Here is a 15,053-nt window from a genome sequence, read left to right on the forward strand (position 1 = left end):
GGTGCTTGCAAGACCACCTCAGGCTAGAAACTGGGCACAGGTGTGAACATCTTGCAAAACAGCTTTCAGAACGATTTTTCAACGCGAAATACCTTTGCGCGCTACCTGAGAACTTCAGAGTGGCAAGCCCGTCACGCAGGCTAGTGTTCGCCCCGGGTGGCTAACCTTTCCGCCTTTCCCACCCCGCCACGCCCCCTTCGCCGCCGCCTCCATCCAGGAGGCGTTTGTTTATGTGACGTCACCTGTAGTAAGCAGTCCCCGCCCCTGTGTGCCTCCGGCCGCCGCGTTTCCCGCGCCGCGGCGCTTCTCCCCTTAAAAGGACAATAGAGGCGCCGGGAGCGCGCGCGGCCGCCGGGCCTCCTCGCCTCACCGCCCTCGACGCGCGCGCGCCCGTATGCAAATGAGCTCGATTCAGTAGAATTTTGCACCGGGAGTCGCGCGTGCGCAGAGGGAAAGCGGAATCTACACCTTCCCGGCCAGCGGTAGCAACTGCAGAACTGCAGGAGACAATCTTTCTAGACAAGGCAGTAGAGGAGGAGGGAGCGATAGGCGCGGGGGGGTTGGCCTGGCGTGCACTCCGCACCTTGGGAACGTTACTGCGCGTGGAACGGCTGTTTTTGGAAGGTGAGTGACTCTAACCATTACTCTGGTGCAAAACTCTCCCTAGGCTTTGATTCCAGAGTGGCTTCTTTTTTTTTCCTCTCATTTCATCTCCCCCACCTCCCCCAGTCCTTCCATACACACACAAACACACACACACAGGAAGTTTTGTCTTGGAGATGGCATTGCGGGGAGCGCTGTTTTCGTGATTCCCCAGACCCCAGATTCTTTTGTATGCGCACGTTTAGTGTGTCTCTTTTCATTGGGGAGGGGACTGAAGGCAAACCGAAAGTCTTGCGGTGGGGGAAGTGAGTGGAGCCTGGGAATGAGTGCGGAGTCGCTGGAGTTGGGGCATCCACGTTAAAGGTGACAATGACTTTTTGTCAGCCGCAGCGTTCTCGGGCGCAGAGGAGCCCAGTGGCTGAAAGGCCCGAGAGGAAAACGACTCGCTGGCAATTGCGGAGGGGCCCCCGGGTCGGTGCACGGTGTGGGCGCGCGCCCGGGAGTGGTCGGGCTCCGCGGCTGAACCTCGTGGCTTAGTTCATGGCAGCCCCTTGCGCGTGTTTTGAGAAAGGTGGACCATAAACGCCCTTCGCTGAAAAACTTAAGTTGCCGTGTGTACTTGCGAGCTGGCGGGCAGGAGGGGGTTTAAATCGGCCTTTGGGTCGGTGCCGGGGTTGCCAAGTGCACGCGGCGGGGCGTTGTTTGCCGAACTCCGGAGGGATACGGATGCGACAATGAGAGCAACACGCGGCCGCTCGGAAGCAGCCGGGGCTCCCCCACGCCTCGTCGCCTCCGGACCGCGCCCAAGCAGCGCTGCCGCCCGAGGTGTCTGGGGAGCCCCAAGTTTAGTTCGCCATGTATTCACCTGTAGCGTAGCGGTGGGCGCCACGGCGAGGGCTTTCTAGGGCCAGCGTGTGTGGCTTAAGATGGCCAGTCCGAGCCCACTGACTTGGGGATGGAGGCAGCGGCGTTGTCTGCGCCCAAGGGGTGAGAGAACTCCGCAGGGCACTGCTTTTTGTGCCGAACATGACAGACCACGTGCTTGGAGCTGCGACCTGGTTTTCGTCGGAGTGTCCGGCTCCAGGTCAGCAGTGAGATGCGGGCGCTGTCGCGTCCGGCCGCCCGGCAGGACAATGTGATTTGCTGATGATGGCGTCTTGCCAGTTTAAAAAGCAGAGTGAAAGTCACCAACTCTCGGCCGGTGCGGGGCGGGTAACCCAGGCGTTTCTCATCCAGGACAGGGCAAAACTTTAATGAAACGGGCCTGCAGCCGAGGGGAGGTCGGGAGGACAGGGCTCCGGACTCGCGGGGCGCGGGGTCCCGAGCCTTCCCGGGGTGATCGCCAAGTGTCTCGCCCCAGGGAAACCATCCGACATCCTGATGCTGCACGTAGGCAGCGCCGGGCTGGACAGAAAACAAAGAGCTGCATGTGCCCATGCGGGCCCCGCCGGCGCTCGGGGTGGCTGCGGGCGGGGGGCCGTGCGGGCTGGGCCCCCTGAAGTTCGGGCGACTTTCGGGAGGGGCTTTTGTCTCTCTGCCCCTCGCGGGGAAACTTTGGCGGCGCTACTCGGGTGAGGTGCCATGCTGGTGCGCGGGGAGGCGGCGGGCTTCCGCGCTCCGGGCGGCGGGCGGGCGAGGGAGGTGGCATCTCGGGGTCCCGGCGCCCGGTGCGGCGACGGCCAAGGGGCCTTTGGAGAGCGTGGCCCCGAGTTCTCGGCCCGTTACCCGCGGCCTGGAGCCTGCGTCTGGGAGGTCTGGGGCTTCGCCTTTGAAGTCGAACTGTTGCCATGTTTGAATTACGTCAGGGCAAAGCCATGAGGAGGAACAAGCCCCAGCAGCTCGGCGTGCGGGAGGGAGGCGCGGCCTGCGGGAGGCGCCGGGCTGGGCGGGCGGGCGCCGGCGGCGAGGGGCCCGTTGTTCCGGCGCAGGTGAGGGAGGAGGGACGCCGCTTCCCGCTGGCTGCCCTCGCCCCGGCCAGCAGCTCTCCAGTGGAACTTTCTTCCCGACCCGAGCTGTTTTATTTACCAACAGATCCAGGGGGGAGCTTTTCTATTTGCTACCTCGGTGCCTCTTTCTTGGTGGTCACCGCGTGCCCAAGGGGGAGGCGCAGTTTGGGGACACACGAGAGCCGTGGGAGACCCGATTGCGTGGGAGGGCGGGGGAGACAATTTGCTGCTTTCTGGGAAACCGGCGAGTGCGGCCAGCACCCCCATTCCCAGCAGCTGAGCCTCGGCCCGCACGTTCAGGGGACCCAGCCCCGACGACACGCAAAAAACCACCGTGGGGAAGTTTCGGGGCTCCGGGTGCGTGCTGCTCTTTTCTTTTGTGTTTGCGTGTGGGAGGGGGGACCAGAAGGGGCGAGGTTTGTTTGGGTTGGGATGGTGGTGGTGGTTTCTTTGGGTGGTAGGACGCTGCAGAGTTTGTCCTGGTAACTATGACCCTAGTAGTTCTTTGTTTTTATTTTCTTCCTCTAACGTCCGATTGCTAGACTAAGAATTACTGTGTAGCCAAGCATGGTCCCTGTGGGGAGACAGTTTTATCCCCGCGATCCTTTCCCCACAACTCCTCACCTTGTCCTAAAGAAGGTTAATAAAACTTTCCCCCCCTTTTTCTTTGAATAGTTTAAAAGAAAAAAAAAAAGGATTTGACCTTGTCAGTAAGCACCTGTTTTTGAACTGCAGTTCGCCAGACTTGAAAAGCCTTTTAATAATTTATGTTGCAAAACCGAACACGTTTATTAATTGCTCGGTCTAAATAATTAAAGTATGGGAGTTTGTTTCTGGTGAAGTTGGAGAAAGCCTGGTGGCATTTGAAGTATTTATATAATGATTTGGGGAAGGGGGGGATAATTTTTGGCCCTAAAGGTATGCTTGGCTCAATGTCTGGCGATTGTTCACTGTGTTATCTTAGGATGACCTTGAAGAAGCCTGCACACAGGGAGTTGGGCCTTGGAGATTTTATGTGGGGGCTGGGGAGGAAGCTGCTGGGAAAGACTATGGCTAGCTGTGCTATCCCTGCTGGCCTCGTCCCAGTTCCTGGGAATTGTGGTTGACCTTCTGGTTACCCCTCTTAAATTTTCTTTTCAAGCTAACTTTTTTCTTTCCCCCCCTTTTTTTTTTTTGGTATGTGACCCCAGGCATAGCTCAAAAATTATTCTGGTTTGACACATGGATGCTTCTTTGGTATTTGGGGTTTGCCTGCAGTCTAGACATCCAATAAGCAGCCACCGTATCTGTTGCTTCTTTGCTGAGATTGCGCCTGCATTTAGATCACGTGTAAGGGTTAGAATCCAAAAGTAATCTTCACCGGAAAAGAATATCCTCAGAGGCCACGCCCCCACACCTGTACAAATTGAAATCCTTTTTCTGCTTTTCATTGCTTTGTTATTAAATAATCACATTTCTCCCAAGTTTTGGTTCACCAAATTGCAGATACCCAAAGGCAAACAGTATCAGTAACAGTAAACTTCTGAAGTGAATACAAAGAGCATGTAAAGAAAATGAAAAGCTTTGGATTTGATAACTTTATGGCTTCCTTTGGGCAGTCATTTCTTGCGGTCATGTGTTTAAAATGCATATGAAGTACTTTGCAAATACACTGAGATTCTTTGTTTTTTTTTTTTTCTTAATTAGTATTTTATAGTCAAGTTCCGGCGAGGATTTCAATATCCTGGGACATTTCAAATACAATATATAGACCTTAATAAAACTATTAAATTGCAGATATTTTCAATATCAGGGATATGTGCAACAGATTTGGTTTATCAAGGTGAATGAGCTGAGTGGGAAAGACACACAGACAAGGTCTCTGCTGCCTTCCCTTTTTTCGTTACTTTTGCGGGAGGTTGGAGATGAAAAGTTCAATTGGCCCTAACCGGTTTGGCTCAGTGGATAGAGCGGTTTGGCTCAGTGGATAGAGCGTCCGCCTGCGGACTGAAGGGTCCCAGGTTTGATTTCGGTCAAGGGCATGTACCTTGGTTGCGGGCACATCTCCAGTGGGGTGTGTGCAGGATGCAGCTGATCGATGTTTCTAACTCTCTATCCCTCTCCCTTCTTCTCTGCAAAAAATCAATAAAATATATTTTTAAAAAAAGTTCAATTGGTGGCTTATTCTAGAACCTCAAAGCTGCTGTTGCTCAGTATTCTCAATTCTGTAGATCTGGACCCTGGATAGTCACTTTTCCCCCTGAGTGGGAATAGGCCCTGGGAAAACCTGGCTCATGGGGCTCAAACTCAGGAAGATTAATGTCAGGAAAGCCATTTGAGAATGATTTTCTATGTAAAATAAGTTTTTCACTGGGGAAAGCTTACTCTTATTTGAAATATAAACCAACTTTCTAAACTGTTATGAGGACATTAATTTACCATGCCAGGCACACAGTAGGTTGCTTTAAAAATAGGGCATTTCCTTTTTTCCTTAAGAGAAGCTAGGAATATAATTGGTTGAGAAGGAAGGGAGCACATTTGTTGAGGCACTAGGTTAGTTGTTCAGAAGTCTCGGGGGTTAAAATGCCTAAATTCCAAAGCCCTGGTCATCCTAAATAAGTCCCATTGTGGTCTAGTTATCTCATCTGCAAAGTAGCAATGATGGGGTTCATGGGGTTGTAAATCATTAAGCAAGGAAGGTGCTTGGTAAATATTGGCTGTTGTTATTCTCACAACTTCGGGAAGTAGACATTTTACAGAAGACCAAACTGAGGAAATAGTAAATGATGAGTGGAAAGAATGAGTCTTTGGCCCCCTCCCCCACTTCAGGAACTGGTTCTGGGAAGACACCATCTTCAGCTCCTGGTTCTTTAGAAGTTTTGATTCAACCATTTTACTTCCTGCTTTCTCTTTTTCACAAGAGTGTCCTGGAATTCCCACACTTAGTTTTGACTCGGGGTTATAAATTGAAAATATTTTCTTTGATTCTCCAGTTTCTCCTCTAATTGAATCAGCAACTAAGGTTTTCTGTATTATGGAAATAATCTGGAAGTGCACCTCATCCAAAAGAAGGGAGGGAGATTTCCTTTTTTGCACTAAAAATACAGGAGTCACAGGCACATTTACTGTTACATATTCAAGACCCAAGTTTCCATTGAATTAAAACAACTTATTGCTAGCTGTATTTAGTTGTTTCCACCTATTATAGGTTTGATTTGGCTTAATGTTATTTTAATTTGGTTGATGCTAATGTATGCTGAGTTTAAATAGCTCTCATTTTGAGATTCATTTCTCCCACATTATTTTCCTAGCCTCCTCTTCCTCCCCATATGCTTACTTGAAATAAGCAAGAAATAATTTTTCTACCAATTGTTAGGAAAGCATTGAATTGTTTACTGTTAATCTTCTGTAATTAAAGTAATTGATTTGGTTTACCTTTTCTGGAAATCTGTAAGCCTCAAAACAATTTTTTCTTACCAAAAAAATCTGTAGACTAAACGTTAAAAATGACTCCATTCAAAACATCAGTTTTTAGTCCAGCTGGCGTGGCTCAGTGCTTGAGCATCGACCTATGAATCAGGAGGTCACAGTTTCATTCCCGGTCAGGGCACATGCCTGGGTTGTGGGCTTGATCCCAGTAGGGGGCGTGCAGGAGGCAGCCGATCAATGACTTATCATTTATGTTTCTATCTCTCTCTTCCCTCTTCCTTCCTCTCTAAAATAAATAAAAGTATATTTTTAAAAAAGACATCAGTTTTTAAATATACATCTTTTTAAATTTTAATTGAATTTATTGGGTTGACATTGGTTCTTAAAACCAAACAGGTTTCAAGTGTATAACTGAAAAGAACATCGCCCTTAATACACATCTTTATTGTGGAGATATTTTCTTATTCATGCCCTTAAATACATTGTTCAGATCCATTTTGGCTCCACCATTCGAAGGGCAGTTAGGAAGTTTAACCTGTTTCTGTGTGCTGAGTAGTCAGCACCTGGTTGTAATGTAAGACTTAGTTCCTGCCCTGCAACAGTTTACCACTGGGTAGAGGAGATAATACAGTAAATAAATATGTGAAATCCTGCGTGTTAAGTATTCTAATAAAGGAATGGAAAGGTTTTGTAAAAAGAAATAATTCTTAAAGAAGCCTCCCCCACCCTTACCCCCCCCCCAAAAAAAAAAAATAATTTCCCAGGTTAAGGGGATGGAGGAGAAACTATCTCAAACAGAAAGAACAGCCTGAGATGTGTGGCTAGTTAGTAAAGTTGGTTTGACACTCCTGGAATATCAGAATTCCAAATTGGGAGCAGCTGGAAGGCAGGACCAGATCCTGCAAAGCTTTGAATTTCTTGCCAAGGATTTTAGATATTATCTTGAAGCCAGTGTTAGTACCTTGGAAGAGATGATTAATATTTGAACTTGAGTAAGATACCACCTGTTTGAAGAATGCAGGGAAATTAGTTATGAGGCTCTGACAGGAGTTCAAGCACCATGATGAGGGACAAACAGGGGTGGGAGGGACATGAAACCAGAGATGTGAAAAAGCAGAATCTGTAAGGACTTCATACATAGTGGATATGGTGGGGGCCATGCCCAGGATGCTAAGGGAGAGTCCAGTTGTAATATAAGAGTTCATAGTTTTTGTGTGACAGTATGGATGCTGAGACAGGTGAACACAGGAAGAGCATGCCTGGAAGACAAGATTATGTAATCAATTTAGGGCATTTAAAGGTTAGGATCGCCAGGTGCTTTGTTACAGATATTATCCAAAAGAGTAGGGATTTATCCTTATTTTATAAAGAGAAATGGAAAGGTCAGAGAGCTTAAGGAACTTTCTTGAGGTTAGACCAGATGTGTGCTACCATACCCCCTTTCTTAACATTTTTGTCAGTCTTTTTTTTTTTTTTTTTTAAATATATTTTTATTTATTTCAGAGAGGAATGGAGAGAGAGAGTTAGAAACATCGATGAGAGAGAAACATCGATCAGCTGCCTCCTGCACACCCCCTACTGGGGACGTGCCCGCAACCAAGGTACATGCCCTTGACAGGAACCGAACCCGGGACCTTTCAGTCCACAGGCCGACACTCCATCCACTGAGCCAAACCAGCTAGGGACATTTTTGTCAGTCTTAATAATGGGAGCACAGCTTCACAGGAAGGAGTATGGTCCAGTTTCATGACCTTAACTCTCCCTGAAAAGGCCGAGTTCCTCTTTTCCCATAGACCTTGGCTTAAAAGAAAGCCTTCAGAAATCATGTTCTACGTTCAGTTTAATTTGTTGTGCAGTTCCTGGGACAGATAGAGTTCATATTTCTATAATGTGCAAGTCTCCAATTCAAGAAAATAAGTGCTATACATAGACTGATATTTTTATACTCTTGCTTCACAGCATCCCTGGAAAGTAGAAGTGAGATTTCACCCTAGTATTACAAAGGGATAAATAAAATTAGAAGTGACTTTCTATTCAGTTGTAAAGATAAAAGCAGAAATAAACTCCAAATTAACTAATTACAGTGCTCTTTTCATCTGATTCACAATAGTTACATTTCCTAAGTGATCCCTTAAAAACAAATACTGCCTGGTCGGGTGGCTGAGTTGGTTGGAGCATCTTCCTGTACACCAAAAGGTTTTGGGTTCGATTCCAGTCAGGGCACATACCTAGGTGGGTTCAGTCCCCAGTCGGAACATGTATGGGAGACAACCAATCCATGTTTCTCTCTCAATAAAAAAATCCGCCATAACCAGTTTGGCTCAGAAGATAGAGTGTTGGCCTGCAGACTAAGGGGTCCCAGGTTCGATTCCATTCAAGGGCATGTACCTTGGCTTCGGGCACATCCCTAGTAGGGGGTATGCAGGAGGCAGCTGATCGATGTTTCTCTCTCACTGATGTTTCTAACTCCCTATCCCTCTCCCTTCTCTGTAAAAAATCAATAAAAAATATATTTAAAAAACACAAGCATCCTCTGGTAAAGAATAATAATAAAAAAAGCATCCTTGCTGGTTTGGCTCAGTGGATAGAGTGTTGGCCTGCAGACTGAAGGGTCCTGGGCTCGAATCTGGTCAAGGGCACATGCTCGGGTTGGGGTGTGTGCAGGAGGCAGCCAATCAATGATTCTCTCTCATCATTGATGTTTCTATATCCTTTCCCTTCAATAAAAATCTATATACTAAAGATGTAATATGCAAATGGTCCTTACGCCGTGAAGCGTAACGGCTGACTGCAACGGCTGACTGCGTAGTAATGACCCGATCTTGGACCAGCAGGAGGGTGGGGCAGGGAGCTACAAGCGGTGCGGAGAGCTACAGGAGGGGGTAGGGCAGCAAGCTATGAGAGAAGGGCGGAGGCCGAGGGAGCTACTGGCACACGGATTTGTGCACAGGGCTACTAGTATATATATATATATATATATATATATATATATATATATATTAAGAGCAGATAAATACCACCTCTTCAACCATTACAACTTCCTTATCCACTGGAATCGCTCTTAATCTAGAACTGGGAGGCCCAGTATTTCTTTGCACTACCAAAATGGGAGGACGTAGTATTTTTACACACACACACACACACACACACACACACACACACACACTATCTAAAACTTACAGACTCGCAGTTGTGATTTAAAAAATAAAAATTTTAGAGAGGGAAGGAGATAGAGAGAGGTAGATATATAGAGAGGAACATTGATGTGAGAGAGAAACATTGATGTGAGAAACATCCATTGGTTGTCTCCCACATGCGCCAAGACCAGGGATCAAACCCACTACCTTTTGGTGTATGGGACCACACTCCAACCAACTGAGCCACACTGGCCAGGGTGGATTTGTAATTTTTTTTTTAATTTTTATATCGAGCCCTGGCCAGTGTGGCTCAGTTGGTTGGGCACTGTGGTTCCTTGCACTGAGAGGTTGCTGATTTGATTCCTAGTCAGGGCTCCGTCCCATTGTGGGGTGGGCAGGATTCGGCCCATCAATATTTCTCTCTTCTCCCTTCCTCTCTCTAAAAAAAAAAAACAACCACAAAAAACAATAAACTGATCTTTAAAAATGAGTTTTGAAACTTAGGTTGTTTCAGCTGAAGACTTATTTCTGAGTTTGACCCTTTTCCTGTAGGATGAGTTCTGGGCTCTTCTGCAAAGTGTGGGTTCCATAGGCGGCCACAGTTATACATATTTTACCACATAATTTTTCAAAGACTGGGTACATGTTTGGAGAGGCTGTTGGTAACAAGTAAGGTTCACCACCCTGTGTAAGTTTGCCTCCAGGGAAACTTAAATTTGTCCCTCAAAGAGAATAAATAAATTGAGAACCACTGATGCTGGCATGTGGGTCGGTATCTAGGCGCAGGTAAGAGGGAACAATAGTGTTTGATTGCCCCATGGCTTTCCTTAAGCTCTGACGAAACATGTCTCTTTGTTGAATACCGCAACCAAGTGGCCTAGCAGCTTGAGAACACAGCACTGTGGCAGTCCTGTTTGACCCTTTGTGAGGTGTTGCTCCAGTTACACTGTTAGTGTTTACTGGGTCTTGTACTTACAGTATATGTGATTAAGGATAGAATACCATAGACTAAAATGATATCAAGGGTAGCATTGTCAATTACAGCAACTCAAGGTTCTTATGGCTTTTGATCAGTGTTTTTTCATATTTATTTCTCTTCCTTTCCCATCATCCTGTCATTTAAAGTTCAACTCTAATGAGTCTCTTTCACTTCTAAGTTGTCTTTTTTTCACTGCTGCTTCCTTCCCACTTGACAAATCGTTCACTTGTCTCTTCTCAGCAGTTTCCTTCTCATTCTGCTCTCTGTCTATTCTGATCTTACTAGTCTATTCTGTATTCTCTCCTGCCTAATATACTTCCTAATGTGTATCTCTTCATCTGTGGGTCTTTGAGGAAGTTGGTTGAAGCCTTTTCAGGTTCCTCTTTAGTTAAGTCAAAGTGTGATGGTAACTTAAAGTTTTGGGACATGGTACTCTTGAATTTAAAAAGGCAGTATTAAAAAAAAAAAAGCAATATAGAAGGGAGTAAAGTGAAAGTAAACTTCCTTCATTCTTGCACCCCTCAGAGGCAACCACTAGCTACCAGTTTTTAAAAATCCATTTTTAAATGTCAGGTTTTTAAAGTTTGAGATCTCATTTTAAAAACATGCCATGGGATTATACTTTATAACTATTGGTCAACTTGCTTATTGCACAGGACAAAATATCTTGGCTAGTTCCCTCCCTCCCTGCCCATGTTGTAGATGTGTGCTGCATTCTTTTTAAGGCTGAAAATTTATAAGAGATCATCTTTGAGCTTAGAGTTATTTATCACAAGACTTTTCCTTGAATAATACCCCTTCAGTAATGGCTATTGCTGTGAAGATTCCTTTTCTTTTTCATTTATGTTATATTACAATCAGTAAACTCACCTTATGACATTGACCCTGATCTTTGGCTTCATAATCTCATTAGATTAGTTTCAAATTGTCTCTCTTGTATCTTTGATATACAAGTGGTCACCACACCTTTTCCTGTCTCAACACTAAGGTTACATTCCCCATTTCATTAAGTTGGTCATTAGATGTTTATGAAATTACAGCTTTAAAGTGGAAGAAATCTCAACAAATCAATCAAAACAAATGTTTCAAATTAATTGTTACATTTTAAAAATTCACTTTTAATTGTCAATATAAGGTGTTTTCTGACTTAGCTATTAAATGTAATCTTTTTAACTTTGGGAGATTGAACTAAATTGGACAGAACAGCAATTTTAGTGTGGCTGATTTGTCTTTAACTGTTATAGTATAGTAAAATTCTGTGGCTCTTTGGATGACAGTAGCCCCCCCCCCCCCCCCCAAATTAATAATAATAATGTCAATGAAAGTTCTTCAAAAAACTGACAGCTTTTCAAAAAAGTTGAGTATCTACTGACTGGCACTATTCTAGATGCTGAGTTTACAAAGATGAATAAAGACAGAAGAATTCCTAGCCCGGTCTATTTTTATTTTTAAATACAAGCTTATTGAGAAATAATTCACATACCATAACATAAAATTTACTCTAAAATAGTACAATTCAGTGGCTTTTAGTATGTTTACAGAGTTTTGCACTCATCATCACTATCTGAATTTTAGAAGACAAATGACAGTTTTTAATCAGCATTTTTAAGACTTTCCTTATTTTTGGCTTTATCTCAAACCTTAATTTTCTTCTGCTTTCCCTAAGCACACACATAAGGGTGAGATTGTATGGGGTCCACTCTCATGTGTAACTGTTCATTAATTAGGAAGCAGATGGTGTTAGCTTCCTTCTATTAAAACATAGTGCTGAGTGACGTGATGCTATGAGAAAGATGCAAAAGTCATGAGTAGTTTAATAGCTGACAGTACCATTTGAACAAATAAAATAGATTATTCTGGAGGAATCATTTAATATTGCATAAATGCAGGACTAGGAAAGAAGTATTCTAAAGAACTATAGGTTCGTTGAAATAACAGACACCCCAAGTTTACAATCAAGTTGTACCACACTCATCTCTCTCTCTCTCTGTATCTATCTATCTATCTATCTATCTATCATCTATCTGTTGGGTGTGTGCATACATACACAGACACACACAAAGTAACCTGGTTTCAGAGCCATTTTGTGTGCTTGGTTTCCTTCCACAGATCAGGTAGGTGTTTTGTTTTTTTTTTTTTTAATTTTTAAAAAAGCTTTAGTGCATCTATAGATTTTGTGAAAAATTTTCATTTACTCTCTGGGCTCCCTAAAGCTCATAGTGGTTAAAGCCAACTATTACTTAATAGGGTTGCTGTAAACAAAGCCCGAAGTGAAACCCCTGTGTATTTACTGCAGATTCCCAGGTGCCTCTCAAGTACTGAAATAAACTCAGAAAAGCTTTAAAGGGTTTATTAAATAATCATCCTTTAAAAGGTTCTTGCACTACTTGTCTGTTGTATTAGGACACGTGTCTGGCACTTTTACTGAATTTAGCACTTCCTAGAAGAGGGTGAACCCTAGGATTTAGATCCCCCTCAGATGTTTAGACAGAAGAATTTTTGTCAGTAAAAACATAAGGTCACAGAGCTGCATAAAGGTTTACCAATCAGAAGACATCAAGCTATTTTATGTTCCCGGATGTCTTAAGAAAAAGATTCTTCAAACTGAAGAATGAAATACCTTGCAGGGGGGAACCATTGGGCACGTTTTGTGGAGATCCCCCTGACAAAAGGAATCACTGGAAATGAACACACCGATTCATTCACTGGAGCAGCTGATGAAAAGGAAACCTCAGTGTTTCCTCAGTATAGAAGGCTAGAGCTCTTGCATTCCTTAACAGCTTGTCAGCCTGATGATTGGCTTCTTGGTCAGATCCAGCCTCGGTGAAGGTAGTTCATATATTGGAGATGACCGGAATGCTGTGCAGTTTTGATGGCATGTTTATTTGTGGGAGGACGGGGGATTGTGAGGGTAGAGATAGGAATCTGTCTTTTGTAATAGGATTTGGTCTGTGTGTTAATGGAATGAACTGGCCTTTCTGCTGGACTTCCTTTGTCCTTGCTGAGAAGGGAGGCTGAAGTTTCCTAGGGCTATTGATGGAGCTGGCAACGGTAAGAGGAACTTGTGGACTTTTGACCTTCTTGGTGGTAATGGAGGGTTAGGGGACTTTGAGAGCCCACAGGTTGGTGTGAGGATCAGAGTTGTGTTTCATTTTTGCTGCAAAACAGGAATATGCAAGTTAAAGCAATAACTTACACTTTCTTAGCACTTCTTTTTAAAACATTTCTATGATCCTGTGTCATTTGACATTGTTTTTTTCCAAAGCAATGGTTTTCTCCAGGAGGGCATTTTGTTTTCATTTATCATGAAGCCTGGTTGTTAGTTTGAAGAAAAATACCTGCCTTATTTCACAGGCCTCACTACACCTTTAACCTGCTATGTATAGAGCACCTTCCTCATTTTTTCCCTCCAAAAAACAATAAAAATCCAAAGTATTTCATTTAACAACTATTTAATCAGGTAAGAATATTTTGTTTTCTTGTTTTAACAATTCTTAAATTGAAGTAACTATTTAGACTTATTGAAATGACTCAGGGGCCTTCTGCCCCATCCCATCTCCCTTCTCTCCCAGTGTCCCTCACCAACAAAAACATTAATGAACTTTTGATGAACAGTAGTCTCTGCTTAAAAGGAAAGATCCAGTGTTTAGCTGATGAATTGCTAATAAAATATTTTCTTAGCCTCTGTCTGTATTTCAGAACCCCTCAATTTCATGCACACACAAACAAAATGCCTGGATATTTGGTTATTTCTCTGAATCACTTCCTTAAATATTTGCTCTGGTATAGTAACCAGAATTGGAATGGAATGGGGTCAAGCAAGAGAATATTCAAAGACAAATACTGAAGTTTTTGTTTTACACATATATTTTTAAAAGAACTTTAAAAGGAAGATGGTGTTCTGTGGTTATAAGTCCCAAAACTATGGGCACAAATCTAATTGGTATTAATAATCTCTATTACTGACACTTTCTATGATGCTTTTGTGATAATTTGTAATTGGTCTCTTACACACACCCACACCCTCTGGACTTGTCCATTGGGGTTTAGTTCCTATGGAAATTCATTGCCTTTTCATCATCTCTTTTTGTCCAGATGTTCTGGTAAAGCTGGCCCTTGGTTTGGATATTTTAAATTACTTCTCAGGTGCACATTTACTGTCCGCTACATTTTTGCTGCATCTAGCCCTAGAGCTATTTCTTCCTTCCTTGCTTGATGTTAAGATTTTTTGATCATTGGAATCACAGTTTATATGACTCTACATTTCTTGAACACCTCAGTCCCACTATTACTGTGCTCAGGCATAGAACCTGGTAAAAGCTCCAAAACCTCTTTAACAACTGAGAGGCAGACCAGTGAGCTTATTCTTAATTCATCTTCATGATTTATGAAATTATTGCTCTTATAGTCTAACTGGATTTTTGTGAATTTTACATCCTCCTTTCTGTAGTTTCAATTCAGGGCCAACTTGCCTGTTTAGGACTTCCCATTTATCATAGAAGAAATCCCCTCTCGTTTCCCATAGGGCAGAAGTTGTGTGTGTTGATGCATTACTTGTATGCTTAGTATCAAATAATTAGTGGTCATGGTAAATGCTCAAAACTTCCCCAGAGGGGAATCACGAATGCAGAGGTGCAAAATAAAGGGTGGTGCCTTAGCTTAAATGTTAAGGCACACCCTTCATTGCGTCTGATTCCATCGTTTTATAGGATTGTGGACAGAGTTCTATTTTCTACTTAAAACTTGATTTTTTAAAAAATGCTTCCCATCCCCTATTCTTAGAATGAGTCTTTGCCAGGAAGGTAGGAGGAGATGGTAGAGGCCTTGTTAATAGCTGAGCTGTTCTGTGTGTTTTACACCCTTGTCATGCTAGTGCCAAGAATGGAGGAAGATGCGAGAGGTCTTCCCCAGAGCCCTGCTTTCTGGCTTGGCTATGTAACACCAAGTTGCTGGGGGTGGGGTGGAGCAGAGAGCTCTCTC

General features: G+C 44.1%; 1 protein-coding gene across 1 annotated transcript in view; it reads left to right on the plus strand.

Moving 5' to 3' along the window:
• The first annotated feature begins 444 nt into the window (after window positions 1-444).
• The window catches only part of SINHCAF (SIN3-HDAC complex associated factor), a 33,546-nt gene continuing 18,937 nt past the window's right edge, over window positions 445-15,053 (plus strand). The window contains exon 1 of the mRNA XM_080660759.1: window positions 445-624. The gene's annotated coding sequence lies outside the window, so the exon portion shown is untranslated. The remainder of the gene's footprint in view (window positions 625-15,053) is intronic.

This window comes from Plecotus auritus (assembly GCF_963455305.1).
Source record: "Plecotus auritus genome assembly, chromosome: 3".
NCBI classification, from domain to species: Eukaryota; Metazoa; Chordata; class Mammalia; order Chiroptera; family Vespertilionidae; genus Plecotus; species Plecotus auritus.